The sequence below is a fragment of the Scyliorhinus torazame genome, chromosome 5 (genome assembly GCF_047496885.1).
Source record: "Scyliorhinus torazame isolate Kashiwa2021f chromosome 5, sScyTor2.1, whole genome shotgun sequence".
Taxonomy (NCBI): Eukaryota; Metazoa; Chordata; class Chondrichthyes; order Carcharhiniformes; family Scyliorhinidae; genus Scyliorhinus; species Scyliorhinus torazame.
This window is the reverse complement of record NC_092711.1, coordinates 161,900,921-161,927,704: the sequence shown is the minus strand read 5'-3', so window position 1 is coordinate 161,927,704 and position 26,784 is coordinate 161,900,921. Positions and strand designations below refer to the sequence as shown.

At 45.8% G+C, this 26,784-nt stretch overlaps 1 long non-coding RNA gene across 1 annotated transcript; it reads right to left on the bottom strand.

The window, feature by feature from the left end:
* Window positions 1–18,229: 18,229 nt before the first annotated feature.
* LOC140420338 (uncharacterized) lies at window positions 18,230–26,769 on the bottom strand. Its single transcript, XR_011946300.1, has 2 exons — window positions 26,469–26,769; window positions 18,230–23,276 (listed from the first exon to the last, which is right to left on the bottom strand). It is a non-coding gene; the product is annotated as an uncharacterized lncRNA (long non-coding RNA).
* Between the last annotated feature and the right edge of the window lie 15 nt (window positions 26,770–26,784).

Below are 26,784 nucleotides of genomic sequence, written 5' to 3'. Positions count from 1 at the left end.
CCTCCATTCACTGTATCTAATATTCACCCTCCCAATTCTCCTGAAGGTGCTGATTCAGGCTGATTGACAGATCCCTGCTCACTGCTTCCTGTCCTGGACACCGAGATCATAACAAATAGGAGCTGCAGTCGGCCATTTGGCCCATTAAACTTGCTCAACCCTTTATTTGTCGTATGAGGAACGGTTGATGACTCTGGGTCTGTACTCGTTGGAGTTTAGAAGGATCGGGGGGGGATCTTATTGAAACTTACAGGATACTGCGAGGCGTGGATAGAGTGGACATGGAGAAGATGTTTCCACTTGGAGGAAAAACTAGAACCAGAGGACACAATCTCAGACTAAAGGGACGATCCTTTAAAACAAATGTGAGGCGGAATTCTTTCAGCCAGAGGATGGTGAATCTGTGGAACTCTTTGCTGCGTTTGAGTTTTCCTCATTTGGGAAGGCCCACGTGCCTCGGACACTAACGACATGGCCGGTAGGGACAAGCCCCACCATCAACGTAGCGGATTTAATTGGACATTATCGATCAAGGCCAAATCACTGAGTGTCTTTAAGACAGAGATAGATAGGTTCTTGATTAATAAGGGGATCGGGGGTTATGGGGAGAAGGCTGGAGAATGGGGATGAGAAAATATCAGCCATGATTGAATGGTGGAGCAGACTCGATGGGCCGTGTGGCCTAATTCGGCTCCTTGGCCTTATTAGGGTCACAAGTAGGCTTATATTAACGCTGCAATGAAGTTACTGTGAAAATTAAGGCTGAACCTGTCAAACCTTCGCTCCCTTACACAATTGAAATCCGCACCACCTCCTCCCATAATCAGCTGGTGAGAATCTAAATCCTAGATTTGACTATTTTGAAGGCAGTGCTGGATAGATTCTTAATAAGCAAGGGAGTGAAAGGTTATCGGGGGATCGGTGGGAATGTGGAGTTGAGGTTACAATCAGATCAGCTGTGAACTTATTGAGGGGAGCCTGCTCCACAGTTTGGTTGTGGGATGCAGAATGTATTTATCCCAAAACCCGACTCATTCCACTTCCCTTTCTCTTTCCTCTTTTTCGGAGATCATGGGCGTCATTCTCCGACCCCCCGCCAGGTCGGAGAATGGCCGTTGGCCGCCGTGAATCCCGCCCCCGCCGAAGTCTCCGCTCCCGGAGATTGGGCGGGGGCGGGAATCCGGCCGCGCCGGTTGGCGGGACCCCCCGCTGGATTCTCCGGCCCGAATGGGCCGAAGTCCCGCCCAGGAATTGCCTGTCCCGCCGACGTAAATCAAACCTGGTATTTACCGGCGGGACCAGGCGGCGTGGGCGGGCTCCGGGGTCCTGGGGGGGGGGGGCGTGGGGCGATCTGACCCCGGGGGGTGCCCCCACGGTGGCCTGGCCCGCGATCGGGGCCCACCGATCCGCGGGCGGGCCTGTGCCGTGGGTGCACTCTTTCCCTTCCGCCTCCGCCACGGCCTCCACCATGGCGGAGGCGGAAGTGACTCTCCCCACTGCACATGCGCGGGAAACTGACAGCGGCCGCTGACGCTCCCGCGCATGCGCCGCATTTCCGCGCCAGCTGGCGGGGTAACAAACGCCATTTCCGCCAGCTGGCGGGGCGGAAATCCCTCCGGCGTCGGCCTAGCCCCTCAATGTTGGGGCTAGGCCGCCAAAGATGCGGAGACTTCCACACCTTTTTGCCGGCGCGATGCCCGTCTGATTTGCGCCGGCTTTGGCGCCAGTCGCCGGGCATCCCGCCGTTGGGGGAGAATTTCGCCCCATGTTTGGCTGATCCCAAATGCTATTTACAATTCTGAGCCTTTTGGTGTTTGCTGCTACACGAAATCGGGCTGCCCTAAAATTCAGCCCCTTCAGTGAACCTCTGAGCACCCAGGACAAAACTGAATAGAACCGACCCCCCTAAAATTCAGCCGGTTAAGAAAGCCTCAATCACTGTATTAAGTTGATCTTTTCTCTACACCTTGCTACAACGTAACATTATATTCTGCAGTCTCTCCTTCCTTCCCTATTTACGGTATGCATTGTTTGTACAGCATGCAAGAAACAATACTTTTCACTGTGTACTAATACATGTGACAATAATAAATCAAATCAAATCAAAAAAAGTACATTTACATCATCAAAACATATACACAAGGGCAGGCAAAGAATTATACAGTCAATAGGAAAGACGATCTGGCGAGTGTCTATTCTGCACTGGTTGCCTGCTCACTGAAGGGATTTGGTTCTTCTTACCCTTGAATGTCCTCCCCGGGTCTTCAGAAGATGTCTCTCCCCTGGAAGGTGTTATAGTCTTTTTTGCAGACAGAAGATTAGGAGCAGCAAGGGGTTCTTCAGCAATCTCGGTTTCTGCGGATTGACCAGAAGTCGCAGTCACATGATCAGATAGTATGGATGGCGGTTCATCCTGAGGTAGTCCTAGCACACACGGTACTGGCACATTGATGGGTGTCACTAACAACTGATCTGTGTCGTCTCCACACTCACTCATCTTCAGTTTGCACAGTGTAGGAGACAGGGCCAGTTTCAGACAACACAGTTACAGGGACCCTCGTCTCGCTGGTGGTGGAGCTGCACACCAAAACCTGCTCTCCTTGTCCAAAAAAGCACCTTTTGGGATTCCCTTCTCGTCTTCGGCCCTCCAAGCCCGCGCCGACCATGCTGCCCGACTGAACTACAATCTTCTACACTTCCTGGGTCTGTATCCCTCTATTCCCATCCTATTCATGTATTTGTCAAGATGCCCCTTAAATGTCACTATCGTCCCTGCTTCCACCACCTCCTCCGGTAGCGAGTTCCAGGCACCCACTACCCTCTGCGTAAAAAACTTGCCTCGTACATTGACTCTAAACCTTGCCCCTCTCACCTTAAACATATGCCCCCTAGTAATTGACCCCTCTACCCCGGGGAAAAGCCTCTGACTATCCACTCTGTCTGCCCCTCATAATTTTGTAGACCTCTATCAGGCCGCCCCTCAACCTCCTTCGTTCCAGTGAGAACAAACCGAGTTTATTCAACCGCTCCTCATAGCTAATGCCCTCCATACCAGGCAACATTCTGGTAAATCTCTTCTGCACCCTCTCTAAAGCCTCCACATCCTTCTGGTAGTGTGGCGACCAGAATTGAACACTATACTCCAAGTGTGGCCTAACTAAGGTTCTATACAGCTGCAACATGACTTGCCAATTCTTATACTCAGTGCCCCGGCCAATGAAGGCAAGCATGCCGTATGCCTTCTTGACTACCTTCTCCACCTGTGTTGCCCCTTTCAGTGACCTGTGGACCTGTACTCCTAGATCTCTTTGACTTTCAATACTCTTGAGGGTTCTACCATTCACTGTATATTCCCGACCTGCATTAGACCTTCCAAAATGCATTACCTCATTTGTCCGGATTAAACTCCATCTGCCATCTCTCCGCCCAAGTCTCCAAACAATCTAAATCCTGCTGTATCCTCTGACAGTCCTCATCGCTATCCGCAATTCCACCAACCTTTGTGTCGTCTGCAAACTTACTAATCAGGCCAGTTACATTTTCCTCCAAATCATTTATATGTACGACAAACAGCAAAGGTCCCAGCACTGATCCCTGTGGAACACCACTGGCCACAACCCTCCAATTAGAAAAGCATCGTTCCATTGCTACTCTCTGCCTTCTATGACCTAGCCAGTTCTGTATTCACCTTGCCAGCTCACCCCTGATCCCGTGTGACTTCACCTTTTGTACTAGTCTACCATGAGGGACCTTGTCAAAGGCCTTACTGAAGTCCATATGGACAACATCCACTGCCCTAGTAGTAAAGCTGGGGAACTCTGAGTTGTCGTGTGTGTGGTGTTGCGAGATGTCGCCAAGAAACTGTTTAGACGGCAATTTAATGAACCTTGGTCCTTGAAGGTTTTCAGTGCATCTTCAAGGACTGGACAAACCTTTCGGCTGAACCATTTGTGGATGGGTGGTAAGGTGCTGATTTTATGTGTTGGATACCACTCATCATTAGATAGTTCTCAAACTCCTGAGCTGTGAATTGTGGACCGTTATCACTCTCAATTTGTTCTGGTTTCCCAAATCTGGTGGGAAAATTGCATCGGGATTTTCGATGATTTGTTCCGCAGTTGTTGATTTCATTAGGACCACCTCAGGCCATTTGGAGTGTGTATCTATGACAACCATCAACATGTGCCCCTCGTATGGCCCTGCAAAGTCAATGTGTAACACCATGGTTGAAGTCTCCCTGCTGCCAATGAAAGAAAACCTTTTGTGGCCCAAAATAGTTAAGGGCCTGTGGGCCGTTAGCAATGTGAAGTGACGACCACAGAGATATTGGTGAAATCTTCTCGCACCATAAATAATACTCAGTCCCTCCTTCTCCAACTGGACGTAATCTGATTCAGCACTTGTTAAGGTATGTGACAAAAGCTATTGGCCTTTCTTCCCCTGAAGGTGGTATGTGTGACACCACCATCCCAACACCGTACGGCGAGACATCATTGGTAAGTTGTGGTGGTAACTTTGGGTTGAAATAGACCAACACTCCTGAATTCTTCAGTGTTTCTTTAACTGACTGATGTGCTTTTTCACACTCTGGTGTCCATTGCTATGCTTGTTTTATGCACAACTAATTAGGTCATGGTTTAAGCAGGGTTGCGCGCTTTGAATCAAATTTCTCATATTGGTTAATTAAACCGAGGAATGATCTTAACTGTGTTACATTCATTGGTCATGGATCCTCCATGAGAGCCTCCATCTTCTTAGCTGCCTTCTGTTAGAATGGTGAGCAAATGTGGAGATTCAGCCTCAAAGTTCATATGCAGATAGGCCTGCGTTAGGTCGATTTTACTGAATTTCTGTCCTCCTGCTAGGCCGGTGAACAAAACCTCAATCAACAGCAGCAGGTATTGATCCGCACATAAAACCAGATTGATGGTTGTTTTAAAATCTCCATAAATGCGTATAGTCCCGCCCTGCTTCATTACAGGCACAATAGAGGCTGCACAGCCACGAGCGGCGATGAGTTGACTAGTCGTTAATTAATACACTAATCTTCAATTGACACATTTGGTTAATATAAGATCCGATGGTTCAAAAAGACAATTTGTGGAAAACAATAGCTTTCTTTCTTACTAATCTTGAGTGGATTCAGCAATGAGCCTTATTCTTGACAGACTTTGACAGAATATGATGTCATGCAGTTTATTAAAATTAGGAAATATTCTCTTAGTTCAAATAATATCTGGTGGCTCTTCTGTTTCTTGGAACATTTAGGTGCAATGTTATTTTTAAAAATACACATTCATCTATGTTATTTTCCTTGACCTATTTATGACAGCGAATACGTTATTAAAGTGATTGATTTTAAAACTAGAATTGATTACCAAAGCCTACATACAGTTTGCTAAATTACAATGGTGATTACACTTCATTGAACATAGAACATAGAATTTACAGTGCAGAAGGAGGCCATTTGGCCCATCGAGTCTGCACCGGCTCTGGGAAAGAGCACCCAACCCAAGGTCCACACCTCCACCCTATCCACAGAACCCAGTAACCCCACCCAACACTAAGGGCAATTTTAGACACTTAAGGGCAATTTAGCATGGCCAATCCACCTAACCTGCACATCTTTGGACTGTGAGAGGAAACTCCGCGGAGCACCCGGAGGAAACCCACGCACACACGGGGAGAACGTGCAGACTCCACACAGACAGTGACCTAAGCCAGGAATCGAACCTGGGATCCTGGAGCTGTGAAGCAATTGTGCTATCCACAGTGCTACCCTGGTGCCCTTAAACATTGGATGTGAAACATTTTAGGACGTCCTGTGCAAAATTTTAACTTGTCCAGGAATTTAGACATATTACACTCAATTCCTTCATCATGATGATGAATAAAAATTCAATCTTCAACTTCTGCGATACCCATATATTTGTCACCATTTTGAAAACTCTTGTGAAAATCCAAACACACTGTGTCCTGAATGATTTGATTAAAAACACAACGAGTTGTTGTGATTTGGAATGTGCGCCTGAAAACAGCGCAAGAAGCAGTTTCAACTGTTGTCTTTCAAAAGGGAACTGGACAGATTCTTGAAAGGACAGGAAAATTGCAGGGTGATGGTTTTAATTGGATAGCTCGGCCAGAGCCGGTTGGGCAGAATGGCCTCCTGTGCACTCTGAGCTTCGTTTGCATTTAAACCGAGTGGTAATGAGGTGGAACCCATTTCCTATGAGGCCGGGAGAAGCCTAGATGACAGGATGGTTAGAAATGGAATTTGGATCAATACTTTAGGGAAATAAACCTGCAGGGATATAGGGATAGAATGGGGAAATAGAACTGACTGGTTTGCTCTACACAGAGCCAGCATGGCCTGGTCCCGAGTGGCTCCACTGTCTGCCCTCATAAACCTACACACTAAAGAGAGAAATTTCATCAGCTCCAGTATCTCCAATTGAAAGCAGAAACGCATCTGAATCCAACCATTGTCATCACTTGTGAACTCGTGGTGTGCCAGCAGGTGGCGTGAGTGAGTGAATCCCTTCCCACACTCAGTGCAGGTGAACAGGCTCTCCCCGGTGTAAACTCGCTGATGTCTCAGAATGCCGGACAACATTTTAAATCTCTTTGTGCAGTGAGAGCAGCTAAACGGTTTGTCCTCGGTGTGAATACGCTGGTGGACCTTCAGAACTGCAGCATTTTTGAAGCCCTTCCCACATTCCGAGCATTTAAAGGGTCGTTCATTTGTGTGAGTGACCTGGTGTACAAGCAGGCTGGATGACTGAGTGAATCACTGCCTGCACATGGAGCAGGTTATTGCCCCCCCCCCCCCCCAGTGTGAACTCGATGGTGTCCGCAGGGTCGGTGCATCACTGAATCACTTCCCACACTCAGAGCAGACGAATGGCCTCCCCCATTGTGTACCCGCTGATGTCTCACTAAGTTGGAAGAATTCCTAAATCTCTTCCCACAACTGGAGCAGGTGAATGGCCTCTCACCGGTGTGAACTCGCTTGTGTATCTGTAGATAAGTTGACCGAGTGAATTCATTTCCACACTCAGTGCAGGTGAAGAGCCTCTCCCCAGTATGAACTCGTCAGTGTGTCGGTAAGTTGGATGAATGACTGATCCCTTCCCACATTCAGGACAGATGAACGGCCTTTCCCCAGTGTGACTGCGGCAAAGAATCTCCAGCTTAGATGGGGCTGTGAATCCCTTCCCACCTAGGGAGCAGGTGAACGGCCTCTCTCCGGTGTGAATGCGACGATGCGTTTCCAGCACAGATGGAGATGAAATGAAAATGAATGAATGAAAACCGCTTATTGTCACAGGTAGGCTTCAAATGAAGTTACTGTGAAAAGTCCCTAGTCGCCACATTCCGGCACCTGTTCGGGGTGGGGGCTGGTACGGGAATTGAACCGTGCTGCTGGCCTGCCTGGTCTGCTTTCAAAGCTAGCGATTTAGCCCAGTGTGCTAAACCAGCCCCAGATCTGAAACGCTTCCCAGCCACCACATTTGCACGGGTTTCTTCATGATGTGGATGCATTTGTGACTCTGCAGATTGGACAATCAGTTCAAACGTCATCCACACACAGAGCACATGTACGGTCTCTCCCCGCTGTGAAGAATGTGATAAATTTCTTCTGCTTTATAATTAGTTAAAGCTCTTTCCACAGTCAGCGCTCTGGAACACTCTCACTCGGGTGTGTGTGTCTTGGTGCTTTTCCAGTCACACTAATGATTAAAATCTTTTGAAGCAGACAGAACAGAAAACATTTCTCCTTCCAGCTTCAAAGGCCGATAATATTCCGGTCTCAAGGAAACGAGTGAATCTATCAGATCGAGACACATTTGAGATTTTGGTCTGTAATTGTTCCTCTTCTAATATCCTGGAAAAACAATACACAAAAGTTATCACTTTCAGTACAGGATAGAGATCCAGAACAAACAATTCTTTTTTTTTTAAATATATTTTATTCAAGATTTTTTGGCCAAACATAACAATATGTAGTGTTTCTTTTACACAACAATAAAGCAATATAAATAACAGTGGCCAGTTTTAAACAAATAAATAAATAATATATAAACAGAAACAAAAACAAAACTAATTGGCAACTGCCTTGTCAAAAATTAATACTCTCCAAAGATACAATCCAACAGTCCAGTGTACAATTACCTATAACAAATGCCTATACATATACAATAACATCCCTGAGAGTCCGTCCGATTCCTCCCCCCCCCCCCCCCGGTTGTTGCTGTTGTCTTCTTCTTTTCCATTCCCTCTATCTTTCTGTGAGGTAGTCGACGAACGGTTGCCACCGCCTGGTGAACCCTTGAGCCGAACCCCTTAATACAAACTTAATCCGTTCTAACTTTATAAACCCTACCATGTTGTTTATCCAGGTCTCCACACCCGGGGGTTTGGCTTCCTTCCACATTAACAATATCCTGCGCCGGGCTACTAGGGACGCAAAGGCCAAAACATCAGCCTCTCTCGCCTCCTGCACTCCCGGCTCTTCTGCAACCCCAAATATAGCCAACCCCCAGCTTGGTTCGACCTGGACCCCCACCACCTTCGAAAGCACCTTTGCCACCCCCACCCAAAACCCCTGTAGTGCCGGGCATGACCAGAACATGTGGGTGTGATTCGCTGGGCTTCTCGAGCATCTCGCACACCTATCCTCTACCCCCAAAAATTTACTGAGCCGTGCTCCAGTCATATGCACCCTGTGTAACACCTTAAATTGTATCAGGCTTAGCCTGGCACACGAGGACGATGAGTTTACCCTACGTAGGGCATCAGCCCACAGCTCCTCCCCCAGCTCTTCTTCCCATTTCCCTTTCAGCTCATCTACCATGATCTCCCCCTCGTCCCTCATTTCCCTATATATGTCCGACACCTTACCATCCCCCACCCATGTCTCTGAGATCACTCTATCCTGCACCTCCTGCGTCGGGAGCTGCGGGAATTCCCTCACCTGTTGCCTCGCAAAAGCCCTCAGTTGCATATACCGAAATGCATTCCCTTGGGGCAACCCATATTTTTCCGTCAGCGCTCCCAGACTCGCAAACGTCCCATCTACGAACAGATCTCTCAATTGTGCTACCCCTGCTCTTTGCCATGCTCCAAATCCTCCATCCATTCTCCCCGGAACAAACCTATGGTTATTTCTTATCAGGGACCGCACCGAGGCTCCCGTCTTCCCCCTATGCCGTCTCCACTGCCCCCAAATTTTCAATGTAGCCACCACCACCGGGCTTGTGGTGTATTTCTTCGGTGAGAACGGCAGCGGTGCCGTCACCAAAGCTTGTAGGCTAGTCCCACTGCAGGACGCCCTCTCCAATCTCTTCCATGCCGCTCCCTCCTCTTCTCCCATCCACTTACACACCATTGAAATATTGGCGGCCCAGTAGTACTCACTTAGGCTCGGTAGTGCCACCACCCCCCCCCCCCCCCCCCCCCCCCCCCCGTCCCTACTACGCCGCAAAAATCCCCTCCTCACTCTCGGGGTCTACCCGGCCCACACAAAACTCATAATACTCTTCTCAATTCTTTTGAAAAAAGCCTTCGTGACCACCACCGGGAGGCACTGAAACACAAAAAGGAATCTCGGGAGGACCACCATTTTAACCGCCTGCACCCTCCCTGCCAGTGACAAGGACACCATGTCCCATCTCTTAAAGTCCTCCTCCATCTGTTCAGAACAAACAATTCTATTTTCTCTGGAACATTCTTTCCCCTCTCATTCCCCAAAAGCCGTAAATCTCCCTCCCCCACACTCTCCCTCCATTCTCACTCTGCTGTATCTAATATTCACCCTCCCAATTCTCCTGAAGGTGCTGATTCAGGCTGATTGACAGATCCATGCTCACTGCTTCCTGTCCTGGACACAGAAACATGAAAATTTAAATGCAGGCTGCCAGACAGATATGTCTATATTACTGGACTAAAAATCATAGAATCTACTGTGCAGAAGGAGGCCATTCGGCCCATCGAGTCTGCACCGGCCCTTACGGAGAGCACCCTACTCAAGCCTACGTCTCTACCCTATCCCCGTAACTGTCACCCAGTAACCCCCACTTAATCTTTTTGGACACTAAGGGCAATCTGGCATGGCCAATCCACCTAACCCACACGGCAGCACGGTACCACAGTTGTTAGCACAATTGCTTCACCGCTCCAGAGTCCCAGGTTCGATTCCCGGCTTAGGTCACTGTCTGTGCAGAGTCTGCATGTTCCCCCCGTGTCTGTGTGGGCTTCCTCCGGGTGCTCCGGTTTCCTCCCACAGTCCAAAGATATGCAGGTTAGGTGGATTGGCCATGATAAATTGTCCTTAGTGTCCAAAAAGGGTTGATGCGGTTACGGGGATAGGGTGGAGGAGTGGGCTTAGGTAGGGTGCCCTTTCTAAGGGCCGGTGGAGGCTCGATGGGCCGAATAGCCTACTTCTGCGCTGCACTGTAAATTCTATGATTCTACATCTTTGGACTGTGGGAGGAAACCGGAGCACCCAGAGGAAACCCACGCAGACACGGGAAGAACTGCAGACTCCGCACAGACAGCAACCCAAGCTGGGAATCGAACCTGGGACCATGGAGCGGTGAAGCAACTGTGCTAACCACTATGCTATCAGGCTGCCCCTAAAAAAATGTGTTCTGCTCCTAAAAGTGTGTTTAACATACAGACTTGATTCCCTTTCTTTCCCTTCAATTGCTGCAAATCACCAATTGAAGGTCAGAATAAGAAAATGAATGGAAAGGGGAGAAAATAAAGTCTTTGACTCACAGATGTTGGAGACAGAAGGAGGTTTCAGTCTGTGTGAAGGTCAAACTTCGTTCAAACAAAGCCCGCGCTCTAATTGGCTGGGGGACCAGAGTGCTTCCGGCCTCCAATATTTTCCATTGGTTGCCGGCTGCCTGAAAACAATGGGCAATGATGTCACGTGGCACTGGAAAAACTTTTGTCTCATGGAACGCAGACAATTTGGCCAAAAGGATTAGCAGTATCCTGCACATGCGCAGCTGCCCCTCTCCCTTGGACGTTCAGTACCGGGCTGCCCGCCCGTGCGGCGGATAGAGAGGTTTACGCAGCGTGGGGCATTGTGGGAGGCCCGGCCGCCATTGCTCACCCGTAGCCCAGTCTCCTGGGATTGGAATGAAAAGCGTCACTCTGACACAATGTACATATGGGTGGTCACTGGATTTGATTGTGACGCCCCCCTTAGCAAAACAGTTTCTTAACTTCAGGTGTAAAGATTTAGATAGCTAGATTACATATTGGGAAGGGCGATCGGTAAATGTGAAACTGAACCCGAGAGTCAGCACCTTTAGGGGAGAAGAATTGGGGAAAAGCAAGATAACATAGTGGGATGAATTCGTGTCACAATCAATAGGAAGTGTGTGGGTGACAGAGATGTATTGGTTAAGAGGGAGAAGGTTTCTGCTGTTGTTGCTGCTGTTCAGGACCAAACCTTATTCATTTGAAAAGTTGGGGCTCATTTTTTGCTGATGTTAGAGACCACTGTAACTGGGCTGTAGTTTAATGCTCTGGGTTTAAGTACAATGAACCATATTTGCATTGAACTCCCTGTATCATCTCCTTGATGTGGGATCAGTTGGAACTCTGATTTACTGGGTTATCAGTGTATCTTTAAGAACTGCTGTTTGTGATCTCTCCTCATTCATTCAGGGATTCTCAGCTGAAATTATTTTACAAAACAGTTCGCGTTCAGCATCGCACCCAAACAAATCTCAGGTGTGGATTTGACAATTCCAAGTCTGAAATGTTTCATTGATTGAAATGACATAGAATAGATATTGAAGAAACATGCCATTCAGGCCACCTGGTCTATTTAGAATTAGAATGTACAGTGCAGAAGGCGGCCATTCGGCCCATCGAGTCTGCACCGGCTCTTGGAAAGAGCACCCTACCCAAGGTCAACACCTCCACCCTATCCCCATAACCCAGTAACCTCACCCAACACTAAGGGCAATTTTGGACACTAAGGGCAATTTATCATGGCCAATCCACCTAACCTGCACATCTTTGGACTGTGGGAGGAAACCGGAGCACCCAGTGGAAACCCACACACACACGGGGAGGATGTGCAGACTCCGCACAGACAGTGACCCAAGCCGGAATCGAACCTGGGACCCTGGAGCTGTGAAGCAATTGTGCTATCCACAATGCTACCGTGCTGCCCTAAAGATGGCTTTGTTATGGCTTTGATGCTTCACACATGGTTCCTCCCAGTCTTATTCACCTTCACTGTCAGTCAGGGCTCAGTGGGTTACACTCCTACCTCTGAGTTCCAAGGTTCTGGGCTCATGCCCCCATTCAGGACTGGAGGACTACACTCAGGGCTGACACTGCAGTGCAATACTGAGGTAGTGCTGCTGTGTTGGTGTTACCATCCTTCAGATGAGATGTTAGTGAGGCCCAGTTTACCTGCTTCGTTAGATTTAAAAGTTGTTATGTTTGAGACGGGCAGGGGAGTTGTCCCGGTGTCCTGGTCAATATTTATCCCTCAATCACGAACAACAGCACAAAAACAGATCTTCTGCTCATTATCACACTGCTCTTTCTGGGGTTTTGTTAATTGTCGATAGTTTGTAGGGAGTCTACAAATAGGTACAGACAATGAGTGTGAAAAATTTGCAGGTGGAGTATAAGGCAGGAGGAATAGAGAAGCAGTATCCTAATTAAATGGAGAGAGATTACAATACTCAGTGTTACAGAGGGATCTGGGTGTCCTGGTATAGGAATCACAAAAAGTTAGTGTGCAGGTACAGCAAGTGATTAGGAAAGCAACTGGAATATTAGCATTTCTCACAAGGGGAAATGGAAGCTACAGCTATGCAGGGCCTTAGTTAGACCACATCTGGAATATTGTACACTGCATCTTCACCTTGTTTGAAAAACAAAGATATAATTGTGTTAGCTGTAGTTCAGAGAAAGTTCACTCGACACATTCCTGGGATGAGGGGCTTCTCTTATGAAGAAAGGTTGAACATGTTGGGTCCGTACCCACTGGAGTTTAGATGAAGGAGAGCTGATCTTAATGAAACATTTACAATCCTGAGGGGATTTGATAGGGTAAAAATCAGGAGGCTGTTTCCAATTTTGGGAGAGACTAGAACCAGGGGACACAGTTTATCAATATGAGGTCCACCATTCAGACGGAAATTGAGGAGAATGTTTTTCTCTCAGTGGGTCTTCAGTCTGTGGAATTCTCTTCCCCAGAGAGCAATGGGGCTGGGTCATTGAATATATTCAGGGCAGCGTTGGACATATTATTAACAGAGGCGACAAGGGTTATGGGGGTGAAACAGGAAAGTGGAGTTGAGATTACAAGCAGATGAGCCATGATCTTATAGAATGGGGCAGCAGGCTCGAACGGCTGAATGGCCTACTCCTGTTCATATGTCCCTATCCGGTTGTGCCTAAATTTGCTGCCATGTTTCCTACATCACAACAGTGACTACACCTCAGAAAGTACATCATTGGCAGCAAAATGCATCGAGAATTCCAGTGGCCCTGAAAGGTGTTATATAAATACAAGTCTTTTTTTCTATCTGCAAATCCCTCTGTTCCTTTCTCTTTCATGGACGTATCCAGCTTCTCCTTAAAGTCACGCACACATTGACACTCAAATTGATAAAGGAACCAAAGGCGACATGAGGGGAAACCTTTTTTTACAGAGCGATGGGTGAGGATGTGGAAGGTTCTGGTGAGAGTGTGGTGGAGGCAGATTCAATCGCCGTTTTCAAGAGGGAATTGGGTAAATGCTATAAAGGGAAAGAATTTGCAGGGTTATGGGGGAAAGGCAAGGGAGTGGCACTAGCTGAGCCGCTCTTACTGAGAGGTGACAGACACAATGGGCCGAATGGTCTCCTGTGCTGTGAGCATTCTGTGATTCTATGCTGCAAATCGTGGGATCTCCATGATCCATCAGGAAGTTATGGAATGGGGAGAATCGAGAGTCCCTCAAGTGTTGCCCCTCCCTGTCTGGGTCAGGTTGGATGCATAGCCATCAGACAACATCCTTCTCCCTCTCCAACTACGAATCTCTGTCCCCCACAACCCACATTAATCACTTTGAACTTGAACAAAAGGAGCTATCTGGCAGAAGGGAGACCAAATTCAAGGAGACTCAGCAGAGGTGGCAGCAGAGTGGTGTTGAATTCACACAATGAGATAGGAGATGAATCAGTCTTGTTGCCGATGGTACAGAATGTCCAGCAGAGGCAGTGTAGATGGAGCCAGATGTCCAATCTGGGCCAGAGCCCCTTGTATGTGATGCTGCTGGATCAATGTTAAAACGGCAGACTGAGACTGTGTAGTACAGCAAGGCAATATTACTGGTTTCACAAACCAGAGGCCATGTCACATCACCCACATCTCTCCACACTGCGTTTGACAAAGGACCTGTATCCCTCATCGGGTATCCCTGAGATTGTTGAATGTCTCAGCCATTAAGAATTGAAAGGAAGGCTGTGGGGCTCTTTGTCTTAGCAGACAAGCAGACTCCTGTTGGACAGCCTGGGATGTGAAATGCAGATGGCTTTTGTACAGCTCTCTTTGAATTTTGTCTGTATGGCCCACAATGCGTCTTCGGTGGATCTTCAGTGATAACGAGGTGCAGGTTTTCTATCTACTACCAGATCGCTCCTTTTGTCCGAGGGCATCACTCTTAAACAGACATAGATTCAGTCATATTTGTGTCTTTGTTCAGTGACCATGTCTCTCCACTGGTTGAGATCGTTGTCCCTCAACATGTCACACAATCTTATCAAAACTTCACAGGACTGTTGTCCCAAAAGCTTAGCTTATGTCTCTCTTTATGAACATGATATGTCAGACAGCATCTCGGATTTTAAGCATAGAGCTGGATTCTCCACTGTCAGGATTTTCCGTTGCACCGGCAGTGCACTGACACCCGGGAATTTTCCAATGGCGTGGAGCTGCCCACAATGGGAAATCCCATTGGCCGGCTGGCAGGACGGAGAATCCCGCTGCCGGAGGGGGTGGCGCATATACAACTGGTGCAGCGGGACGGAGAATCCCACCCATGGTTTTCCTTTTAAGGTTCAGAGGTAATTGATCAAAATATTGTCAACAGAAAGGCAACTTATTCATCTCATCTACACGTTCCTGAATCTCACTGGAATATAGGTGGACACCAGATTGATACATTCCAGTTAACTACATCCAAGGTGAGTTATTCTAATTCCTTTCTGTCCAGGACAATCAAACGTTCCCATCTGATCCCAGGTATTAACATATTCTGTTTGTTTATCCTTTATTGTCGATGTCAGGCTGGGTTTGTTCACCTTGGAGCAAAGGAGGTTGTGGGGAGATTTGATAGAGGCGGACAAGGTTATGATAGAGTTAGGTAAGGTGGATAAAGAAAAGCTGTTCCCATTAGCTGATGGGACAAGGATGAGGGGGACACAGATTTCAGGTTTTGGATAAGTGTTTCAGGGGGATGTGAGGGAGAATATTTTTACACAGCAAGTGGTAATGACCTGGAACTCACTGCCCACGAGGGTGGAGGAATTGGAGATAACGACCAATTTCAAAATGAAATTGATGGGCACTGGAAGGAAGTAAACTTGCAGGGGAACAGGGACATCGAGGGGGAATGAGACTGACTGGATTGTTCTACAGAGTCAGCATGGACTCCAGTTACTGAATGGACCTTGTTGAAGGTAACTTTGTGACATTGAACCCGAATCTATGCACCAAATATTTCTGACTCTTGACCAATGAGAAAAGTGTTACCAGCTTCCCCACAACAAATTGAGCCAATCAGCTTGGAGCCTCTTCTAACGATGAACTAAAACTTGTGTCAAACAGGGCGTTCTGGAATAGCTGGTACTCTGACCCCTTCCTGACCTTAACACCAGTTTTTTTTATTCTTAAAGCTACAGTACAGTATTTGACACTTAAAGAGACAACCACTGAAGACATTTCATCACCGAGCTTACGTACAGGATAATTTATAAATTACACAAACGTGTTAATGAGGTGATGTCTAACTGATCCTGATGGCTGACTCCAGCTATTCTCCATGGAATCACCGCTCTTTTTAGTGACTACAATGTACTGACATCACCAAACCTAAACACATAGAGCTTTCATACTCATCGATCCTCAAAGAGGCTGAATGCGCCCCGGTGCCCAAAGTGGGGAGTCACAGGAACAGGGTACAGAGGAGCCAAAGAGAAACCATTTAGGTCCAGAACATTGTGAAAATCCTTTTACTCTGGTTGTCTTTGATCCTCAAGTCATTTTTGCTTTTTTAAACCATGTTCGGTTTCATTAATAAACTTGTATCAAGAAAAATATTTTATTTTTCTGGACTTTTCATGATTAGATTGATGCACTTTAGGGAAAGTGGGTGAGAGGGGTTGACAGGCTCTTTAACAGAAAGCGAGTCCCTCTGAGGTAATTGGCAAAGGAGCCAGAGGGAGGAATGAGATTTTATTTTATTTTTTGACACAGCGAGTTGTTCTGATCGGCCTGAAAGCAGATTCAATGGTATCTTTCCAAAGAGTAAATACTTGAAAGGGAAGAATTTGCAGGGCTGTGGGGAAAGGGCAGAGCAGTTGGATGAATCAGAAGAGACCTTTCAAAGAGATAGCAGGGGCACAATGGGCTGATTGGACTCCTCCTGCAGCCTGTGAATCTGAGTCTCCTGTTTTTGTGCAGGTTAAAAGGGACAGATTTCATTGCAGCCTCTTCCTTGTATATGTATTTAAAGAGACAAGTTTATCTTTAGCTCTGAGTGACCACTATAACAATTGGTTGGAGGCCCATTTCCCAGTCAGTCCTCCAGCACCTTCCTGTCTCTCTATTAGTGCGACGCCCATGGCAGTTTCCCAACTGGGGCACAGGCCCCGTTATTCTCAGCTAAATCGGGCAGGAGATACAGAAGTCTGAGAACACGCACGAACAGACTCAAAAACAGCTTTTTCCCGCTGTTACCAGACTCCTAATTGACCCTCTTATGGACTAACCTCATGAAATGAAAATCGCTTATTGTCACAAGTAGGCTTCAAATGAAGTTACTGCGAAAAGCCCCTAGTCGCCACATTCCAGCTCCTGTTCGGGGAGGATGATACGGGAATCGGATCGTGCTGCTGGCTTGCCTTGGTCTGCTTTCAAAGCCAGCGATTTAGCCCTGTGCTAATCAGCCCCAGTTATTAACACTACACCCTGTATGCTTCATCCGATGCCGCTGCTTATGTAGTTACATTGTATACCTTGTGTTGCCCTATTATGTATTTTCTTTTCTTCCCTTTTCTTCCCATGTACTTAATGATCTGTTGAGCTGCTTGCAGAAAAATATTTTTCACTGTACCTCGGTACACGTGACAATAAACAAATCCAATCCAATCCAATTCAGCCCACAATTCCGTCTCCTGCCTGTCATTGACATGAGCAATACACAGACAATTGCCCGAGGCTCAAATGGGAAGTTAAAACTTGTGACTCTAAATCAACACTTCAACATTTGTCAGTGAAATATGTTATTTATACTGGGGGTTTTTATGATTAGATTTAGGCACTGGAGGCAAAGGGTAGGGGTTTTAAAGGGTAACTTTCCCTTTCTAACTCTGTATTGTCTATAGCGTGAGCCATGGCTCAGTGGGCAGCTCTCTCACCTCTGAGTCAGAAGGTTGTGGGATCACAATCCCAGTCAGGGACCTGTGGACAAAAACCAGTTCCAACATTCGTCGTCGCAGCACTGAGGGAATGCTGCATTGTCAGGACAGCCTTCTTTCAAGTAAGATGTTAAACTGAGGCCCTGTCTGCCCCTCTCAGGTGGATGTTCCCACAGCCACTATTTTGAAGAAGAGCAGGGGAGTTATCCCCGGTGTCCAGGTCAATATTTATCCCTCAATCAACATCACTAAAAACAGATCATCTGCTCCTTATCATATTGCTGTGTGTGGGATTTTTCTGCATGTAAATTAGCTGCTGTGTTTCCTACATTACAACAGTGACTACACGTCAAAAGTACTTCATTGGCTGTAAAGCACTTTGGGACATCGTGGGTGTGAAAGGTGCTATAGAAATGCAAGTTTTTAAATTGAAGGTTTCTGTTATCTGATGTTGTTATCCGGAACTTTATTGATTTCAGCCACCCCCCAACTTACCATTTAATAAATTCACTTTGGTTCAGACAAGACTTTAACCAATTAAGACAAAGGCAGTATTCTCTGGACAGTAAATTTAAAAATAAGTTTATTAAATGAAAAAGGTTTACTGAACAACTTTAAGACATTGACTTTTCCAACTTCATGTGGGTGATCAGTCTGTAGAAGCGTAACCCACTCTGGCTCCTTCTTTGACAGTAATTCTTGTGGGATTCAGCCTCGGGAGTCTGGCTCCTTCTTTGACAGTAATTTCCTTGGAACTCGGCCTCGGGAGTCTTCAGTACTTGGCCAGTAAGGAAGACCTTCAGAACCTCTACTTTTGTCCCCAAGTGACCATTACCTCACGTCAGAGTTGGGCCTGTTGTAACATGACAATTGGTCAATTTGGTCACTAGATTAATTTAATTGGATCCTAATTACTGACACCACCGTCTCTCATTATCTCAGACAGGAATACAATAGAACGGTTTCATAATATCCCTTTATCTGATTCTATACAATCCCTTATTCATACAGTTTCAAATGTTGAGGCTAATCAGAGGTTGAAGGTCTCTCTTTCCAGTACATTTATCCTCATTGCACATTCTTCACATGCACAGCAATTAAGCTTTTACATTTTTACAGCAAATAAAACTCAATCTCTTACTGTAACTACTGATTCATTATTGATTATTTTATTGTAACTCAATTAAGGCTCATTACTGAATCAGTCATCTGTTACTGACTGGTAGCTAATTAATACAGTGATCTTTAATTAATACATTTGGTTAATACAATATCCACTGGTTGAAAAAGACTTTTATGGAAGACAATCACTTTCTTTCTTACTAACTTTGATTGGATTGAACAATGAGTCTTAGACTTGAGCCAGACTTTGGCAGGATGATACCCTGTAGCTTTACAAAATTTTGGAACAATGTTACTTTAAACAGTTTCGCCTCATTCAGCAGTTTCTAGAAACAGTTTGGTTTATACAGAATGAATTTTTAAAATAAAGGTCCAGTTTCAGAATTTAACATGGCTTCCTTAACCTTGTTACTTATAACAGTGAAGTTGGACGAGTGATTGATCTTTTAAACAAAATATTATTAATGAGGCATACCCAGAATTTCCGACATTACAACAGTGACTAAACTTCAAAACTACTTCAAAGGCTGTAAAAAGCTTTAGAAGATTGTGTGGTCATGAAAGGTGTTGTAGAAATAGATATAGAATCCCTTGAGTGCAGAAGGATGCCATTCAGCCCATCGAGTCGGCACCGACTCTTCCAAAGAGCAATCTACCCATATCCACGCACCCGTAACGAAAGAGAAAATGCTGGAAAATCTCAGCAGGTCTGGCAGCATCTGTGGGGAGAGAAAAGAGCTAACGTTTCAAGTCCAATGACTCTTTGTCAAAGTTAACAATCAGAGAATGTGGGGAATATTTATACTGTGGAGAATGAAAGATGAGTCATAGCCACAGAAACCCAGGGAAACGGGGTAATATTTCCCACTTTCTCTGTCTGTTAGCTTTGACAAAGAGTCATTGGACTCGAAACGTTAGCTCTTTTCTCTCCCTACAGATGCTGCCAGACCTGCTGAGATTGTCCAGCATTTTCTCTTTTGTTTCAGATCCCAGCATCCACAGTAATTAGCTTTTATCCACTCACCCGTAACCCCATAACCTAACGTGCACATCCCTGGACAGTGAGGGGCAATTTATCAGGGCCAATTCTCCTAACCCATATATCTTAGGACTGTGGGAGGAAGCCAGAGCACTCAGTGGAAACCCACAGACACGGGAGAATGTACAAACCCCACACAGACAGTGACCAAGGTCAGAATTGAACGTGGGTCATGGTGGGGTGAGGCAACAGTGCTAACTACTGAGCCGCTCAATTAAATGTAATTTATTTTTACAACTTGTCAAACTTGGATATATCACACTCGGTCCACTCACGAAGATCACTCATAAAGACTGAGACTTGATTTTATGTAACAACCATGTTTTTCACTGCATTTCAAATACCCTGTGAAAATCCAAACACAGTATCTCATGAAGGTATTAGATTTAAAACAGAATGACTTGTTGTGATTTGGGATTCACTGCCTGACAATGGTGCAGGAAGTAAATTCTACTGTAACTTTCAAAAGGGAACTGGACAGATTCTGCAGGAAAATAAACTTGTAGGGCGATGGGACCAATTAGACTGTTCGTTCAAAGAGCTAGCATGGGAATGGTGGGCTTAATGGCCTCCTTCTTTGCCCTTTGATTCCTGTTTACATTTGAAGAAAATCTTAGACTTGAACCAGAGTTTGGCAGTATTTGGGAATTACCTGAAACTCACTTCCGAGGAGCGGGGTAGAAACGGAGATGATGGAATGTTTCCAAAAGGAAATTGGATGGGCCTTCGAGGGAAATAAACCTAGAGGGATACGGGAATAGAACAGGGCAATCATTTGATCAATAGAAATCTACAAGTTGTGAATCTTCGGAATTCTTTACCCCAGAGGGCTGTGGGAACTCAGTCATTGAGTGTGTTTAAAGCAGAGACTGACAGATTTCTAAATACCAATAACACAAAGGGATATGGGGATAGTGTGGGGGGAAAGGCATTGAAGTGGATGATCAGCCATGATCGTATTGAATGGTGGAGCAGGCTCGACGGGCTGAATGGCCAACTCCTGCTCCTATGTTCCAATGATACAAAGATAGGTAGGAAAGTAAATTGTGAAGAGGACATAAGGAGGTTACAAAGGGATATAGATAGGTTAAGTGAGTGCGGAAAACATCTGTAAAATTGAGTATTATGTGGGAAAATGTGACATTGTCCATTTTGGCACAAAGAATAATAAAGCTTATTATCTAAATTGTGAGAGATTGCAGAGCTCTGAGACTCAGAGGGATCTGGATGTCCGAGAGCATGAATCACAAAAGACAAGTATACAGGTACAGCAAGTAATTAGGAAAGCTAATAGAATGTTATTGTTTATTGTGAGGGGAATTGAATATAAAAGTAGGGAGGTGATGCTTCAGTTATACAGGACATTGTGGTGGGACCACATCTGGAGCACTGTGTACAGTATTGCTCTCATTTAAGGGATGATGTAAATGTGTTGGAAGCAGTTCAGAGAAGGTTTACTGGACTCATACCTGGAATTGGAGGCTGGTCTTATGAGGAATGATTGGACAGGCTGGGCTTGTGTCCGATAAGAGTTTTGGTGACTTGATTGAACCGTAGAAGATGCTGAGGGGCCTTGATGTGGAAAGGATGTTTCTTCGTGTGGGAGAATCTAGAAATTGGAGTCACTTTAAAACTAATAACTTGTCCACTTAAGGCAGAGGAGAACTTTTTCTCTCCGAGGGTCGCGAGTCTTTGGAACACTCTTCCTCAAAGGGCAGTGGAAACAGAGTCTGTGAATATTTTTAAGACAGAGCTGGATAGATTCTTGATAAGAAGGTGAAAGGTTATCGCGGGGGTCGCCGGGAATGTGGAGTTGAGGTTACAATCAGATCAGCCGTGAACTTATTGAATGGTGGAGCAGGCTCGAGGGGCCGAGTGGCCTACCCCTGCTCCTAATTCGTATGTTATCACACCTTTATAATAGATTGTAGCATTTGCCCTCCTACTGATGTCAGGCTAATGTCTGTGGTTCTCTGTTTTCTCTTTCCCTCCTTACACAGTGGGGTTACATTTACCACCTTGCAATCTGCAGGAACCATTCCAGAATCTATAGAATTTTGAAAGATGATCACCAATGTATCCACTATCTCTACAGCCACCTCTTTTAACACTCTGGAATGTGGAGCATCAGCTTTTGGGGATTTATTAACTTTCAATCCCATTAATTTCTCCAGTACTACTTTTTCACTAATACTAATCTCTTTCAGTCCCTCCTGCTCACGAGTTCCTTGGTTCTCTCGTGTTTTTGGGACGATTTCTGTATCTTCCTCTGTGAAACAGACACACATTGTTTAATTTCTCTGCCATTTCCTTATTGCCCATTATAAACTCTCCTGTCTCTGCCTGGAATGGACCCACATTGGTCTTTGCTAATCTTTTCCTGTTCACATTCCCATAGGAGCTTTTCCAGTCGGTTTTTATGTTTCTCGCCAGTTTGCTCTCATATTCTATTTTCTCTTGATCAGTTTATTAATCCTTCTTTGCTGAATTCTAAAACAAGTTCACAATCCTTAAGCTTACACTTATTTTGGCCATTTTAAGAACCTCTTCCTTTGATCTAATGAATTTTTAATATTTCTTGTTCGCCACAGTTGCATCACTTTTCCTGTCTCAGATTCACTGAAAGAGAAGAGAGAACGAAATGCAGCCCTGGGTGTAATTGAAGCAGAAACAATAACAGTAGAATCCATCACTGTAATCAATTGTGAACTTGTTGGTGTCTCAGCAGGGACGAGGAAACACAGAATCCCTTCCCACACTGAGAACAGGTGAACGGCCTCTCCCCAGTGTGAACTCGCTGGTGTGTCTGCAGGCTGGATAATTTAGTGAATCCCTTCCCACACTGAGAGCAGGTGAACGGCTTCTCCAGAGTGTGAATTCGCTGGTGTGACTTCAGGCTGTCCAACCGTGTGAATCCCTTCTCACACTGAGAGCAAGTGAATGGTTTCTCCCCAGTGTGAACTCGCTGGTGTTTCCTCAGATTGGATATTTCAGTGAATCCCTTCCCACACGGAGAGCAGGTGAATGGCCTCTCCCCAGTGTGACTGCGTCGGTGAAGTTCCAGCACAGATGGGGATCTGTATCCCTTCCCACAGTCCCCACATTTCCACGGTTTCTTCATGTTTTGGGTCTCCTCGTGTCTCTCCAGGTCGGACAATCACTTGAAGCCTTGTTCACACACAGAACACGTGTACGGTCTCTCCCCGCTGTGAATGGTGAGATGATTTTTCAGGCTGTGTAACTGGTTAAAGCTCTTTCCACAGTCAGTGCTCTGGAACACTCTCACCCGGGTGTGTGTGTCTCGGTGCTTTTCCAGTCACACTGATGTTTAAACTTTGTTGAAGTCAACAGGCCAGGCAAACATTTCTCCTTCTAGATTTAATGGCCGATGAACCGAGTGACTCTGTCAGATCCAGACGTGATGTTTGAGATTTCTGTCTGTAAATCCTCTCCTTTGGAGTTTACAAAAGACATCACAATCAGTCCAGGAGAGAAATTCAGAGCAGATTATTTTAATTTCTGTGAAACAGTCTTTCCTCTCTCGTTCCCCAAAAGCTGTAAATCTCTATCCCACACACTCTCCCTCCATTCTCACTCTGCTGTATCTAATATTCACCCTCCCAATTCTCCTGAAGGTGCTGATTCAGGCTGATTGACAGATCCCTGCTCACTGCTTCCTGTCCTTCACACAGATCATAACAAATAGGAGCTGCAGTCGGCCATTCAGCCCATCAAGCCTACTCGACCATTCAATGAGATCATTGGCGGATCTACCTCAGCACCATTTTTCCACACTATCCCCCATATCCCTCGATATCTTCAATATCGAGAAACCTATCACTCTTGGTCTAAAAATACTTGATGACTGAGGCTCCACAGTCCTCTGGGGCAGAGAATCCCAAAGCTTCACCACATTGTCTTTAAATTCATTGCCGGGGGCAGCACGGTGGCGCAGTGGTTAGCACTGCTGCCCCTCAGTGCCGAGGACCTGGGTTCGATCCTGGCCCCGGGTCACTGTCCATGTGGAATCTGCACATTCTCCCTGTGCCAGCTTGGGTCTCACCCCCACAATGTAAAACGATGTGCAGGGTCGGTGAATTGGCCACGCTAAATTGCCCCTTAATTGGAAAAAAAAGAATTGGGTACTCTAAATTTATTCTTTTTGAAGGACAACTAAGTTTTGCATCCAGAGGTGTAATTAAAGCATCGTAAAAAGTGTGGGCTAATGGAATGATGTTTGGATGAAGGGGATTCCCTGTGGAGTTAATTAGATTTCAGCTTGGTAAGATGATGTCAGTACTGGGAGGAGCCACTGTTTCAGGCTTTTTGCAGCAAAGCAGTGTTTTAGTTGAGGATTAGTTCAAGATGTGAGCAGAGGTCAAGCATCTCAGTTCAGTTGAAAATATATGTCTGCAGCTAGATTAGCAGTTTCTTTCCAAGCAGTTCAGAAGAGTGTCATTCGAAGGCAAGCTGAAACAAGCTGAAACAGCTTCCCAAGTTTCTTCATGGTTCTGACAGGTTTGAGATCTTGTCTTTAAAGTGGTGACACAAGAGCTCTCTTTCTCAAAGAACATCTGTGTAAAGCAGGTATTGCTGAGGGCTAACTGTGTTTAACGGTGGATTGAGAGCTGAGATGTGTTTTTGCTGTTTGAGTGGGAATAAAGGTAGCAGTTAAGGGTTACTGTATTCACTGTATTGATTAGCATTGTTTAAGGGCTAATTGTCAGCTGTTTTCTGGTGTGATGTTATATATTTGAATATTGTGTCAATAATAAAGTTTGTTTTCACATAGCATGGCCCTATTTTGTGTGAAATCACTCCTGGAGTGAGGTATCCTTGCCTCACAGTCTGACAAAACACAAATAAAATATTGGGGTTTGTGCCCAGTATCCGAGCCACTGTTGGGGTCTGGTCCGGGATCATAACCGTGAGAAGGTGGGTTATGTAGGTGTTTAGAGCACTTTGCACCTGAGGAGCAGAGATTTTACCTTCTTTCAGTGTAGAGGCGGGTACAAATTTGTCCTTTAAAAAGCAGTTAGATAGTTACATGGGCAGGGTGGGTAGAGGGATATGGGCCAAATGCTGGCAAGTGGGACTAGCTTAGTGATAGAAACTGGGCGGCATGGACAAGCTGGGCCGAAGGGCCTGGTTCCATGCTGTAAACATCTATAACTCTACCTGGAACAAAATGTTTGTTCAGCTCCAATCACCAAGATAAGGGAGGGTATGGTCTTCCGAAAATCAGGCTTCATCAATTGGCCTCTCATCTTAGGTTCATAAGGGATTGGGTTAGGATGGAGCCAACATTCATCTGGCTCAATACAGAAGCAGACCAGTCAGTTCTCTCTCGATCCAAAACCAGCATAGGCTGATTATGGAATGCATCTCCATGCAATTTTTAATGTCCGTGATTCATTCTGAGTCTTATGCATTGGGTAAAGGATGGGACTCCTACATTTGACTGACTTGCTCCTCCTGGGCTTTCCATGAGTGAATTCAATTCAACTTAGGCCGGGAGTAGGGCACAGTGATTAGTGCTGCTACCTCAGCGCCAGGGACCCAGGTTCAATCCCAGCCTTGGGTGGCTGTCTGTGTGGAGTTTGCATATTCTCCTCGTGTCTTCGTGTGTTTCCTCCGGGTGCTCCGGTTTCCTCCCACTGTCCAAAGATGAGCAGTGAAAGTGGATTGGTCACGCTAATTTGCCCCTTAGTATCAAAGATGTGTAGGTTAGCTGGGTTGACCATGATCAATGCAACGGGTTACGAGGATAGGATGGGGAATGGGCCTCAGTGAAATGCTTTTTCTGAGACTCAGTGCAGACTTGAAGGGGCGAATGGCCTTCTGCACTATAGTTCTATGTTATCCGTGTTGTGTTATTCATTTTAATTTGATTATGCTGTTAGTCTGCTTGTAATATTTTGGGGTTTACAAACTGAATTGTTATATAATCTTGCCCTCTTTCCCCACTCACGACTTTAACCTGTAAACTGGTTCTTCAATTAATCTGGCATTTCATCTCGAGGCTCTGCTCCCTCAAATATCCTGTTCCAAATTAATTCTGCAATGTGTTGCTTGGATGTATGTTGGCAATATCTCTTGTTCTGCTCTGTACCCATTTGCCACGATTTTTTCTGTTACTCTGTTGCATTCATAGTTTAAAAATTATTTAAAACATAACAAGTAATTAAAAATCTGTCCAACTCATCTGTGAATATATTCAATGACTCCACACCCCACTGGTCCCTGTGGAAGAGAAATCCAGAGACTAATAACCCTCCAAGGGAAGAGATGACTGGATTGCACTTTATCGCAGAACCATAAATAATATATCTGATGTGTACCATATAAGACATGCCTGTCTGGTATTAATTTACTGTCCCCTTAAATGTCAGCAATCACCTGGAGAAACTAGCCCTTTATTGTGAATATTAGGAAAGAGACCATCCTTTTAGCCAGACAAATAAATGTGTGAAGCTGAGGGAGCAAAGGATGTCAATGTGTTTCAGAGAGAGAGAGGGACCTGGGCCAAGCTTTGCCGAGTCTGCGCCCTCCCTGGATTCACTTCCTTTGCTACAAGTGACCAATTGAAGGTGAGAATGAGAAAATAAATGGAAAGGGGGGAGAAAAGAAACTGTTTTACTCACAGATGTTGGCGACAAAAACAAGTTTTCAGTCTGTGTGAGGCCCCAGTTTTGCTCATTGTCCAGCTTCCGCATTCAGAAAACGGGAAGGTAATTGGATGGTGGAAGAGAGTCCTTCCGGTTCACCAACTCTTCCCATTGGTCAACAACTTTCCTCCGCCTCACTCATTGTTCCCCCTCCTCGAGACAAGGTTTCCAGGCAACCGGCTGCGGCCAGAACAAGAAGTCTCTCGGTGATTCCCCTCTCCCCACCCCGGGACTGCGCATGTCTGAGGGAGAGAATGCGCATGTGCGAGGGAAAGCTCACCCTTGACCTTCC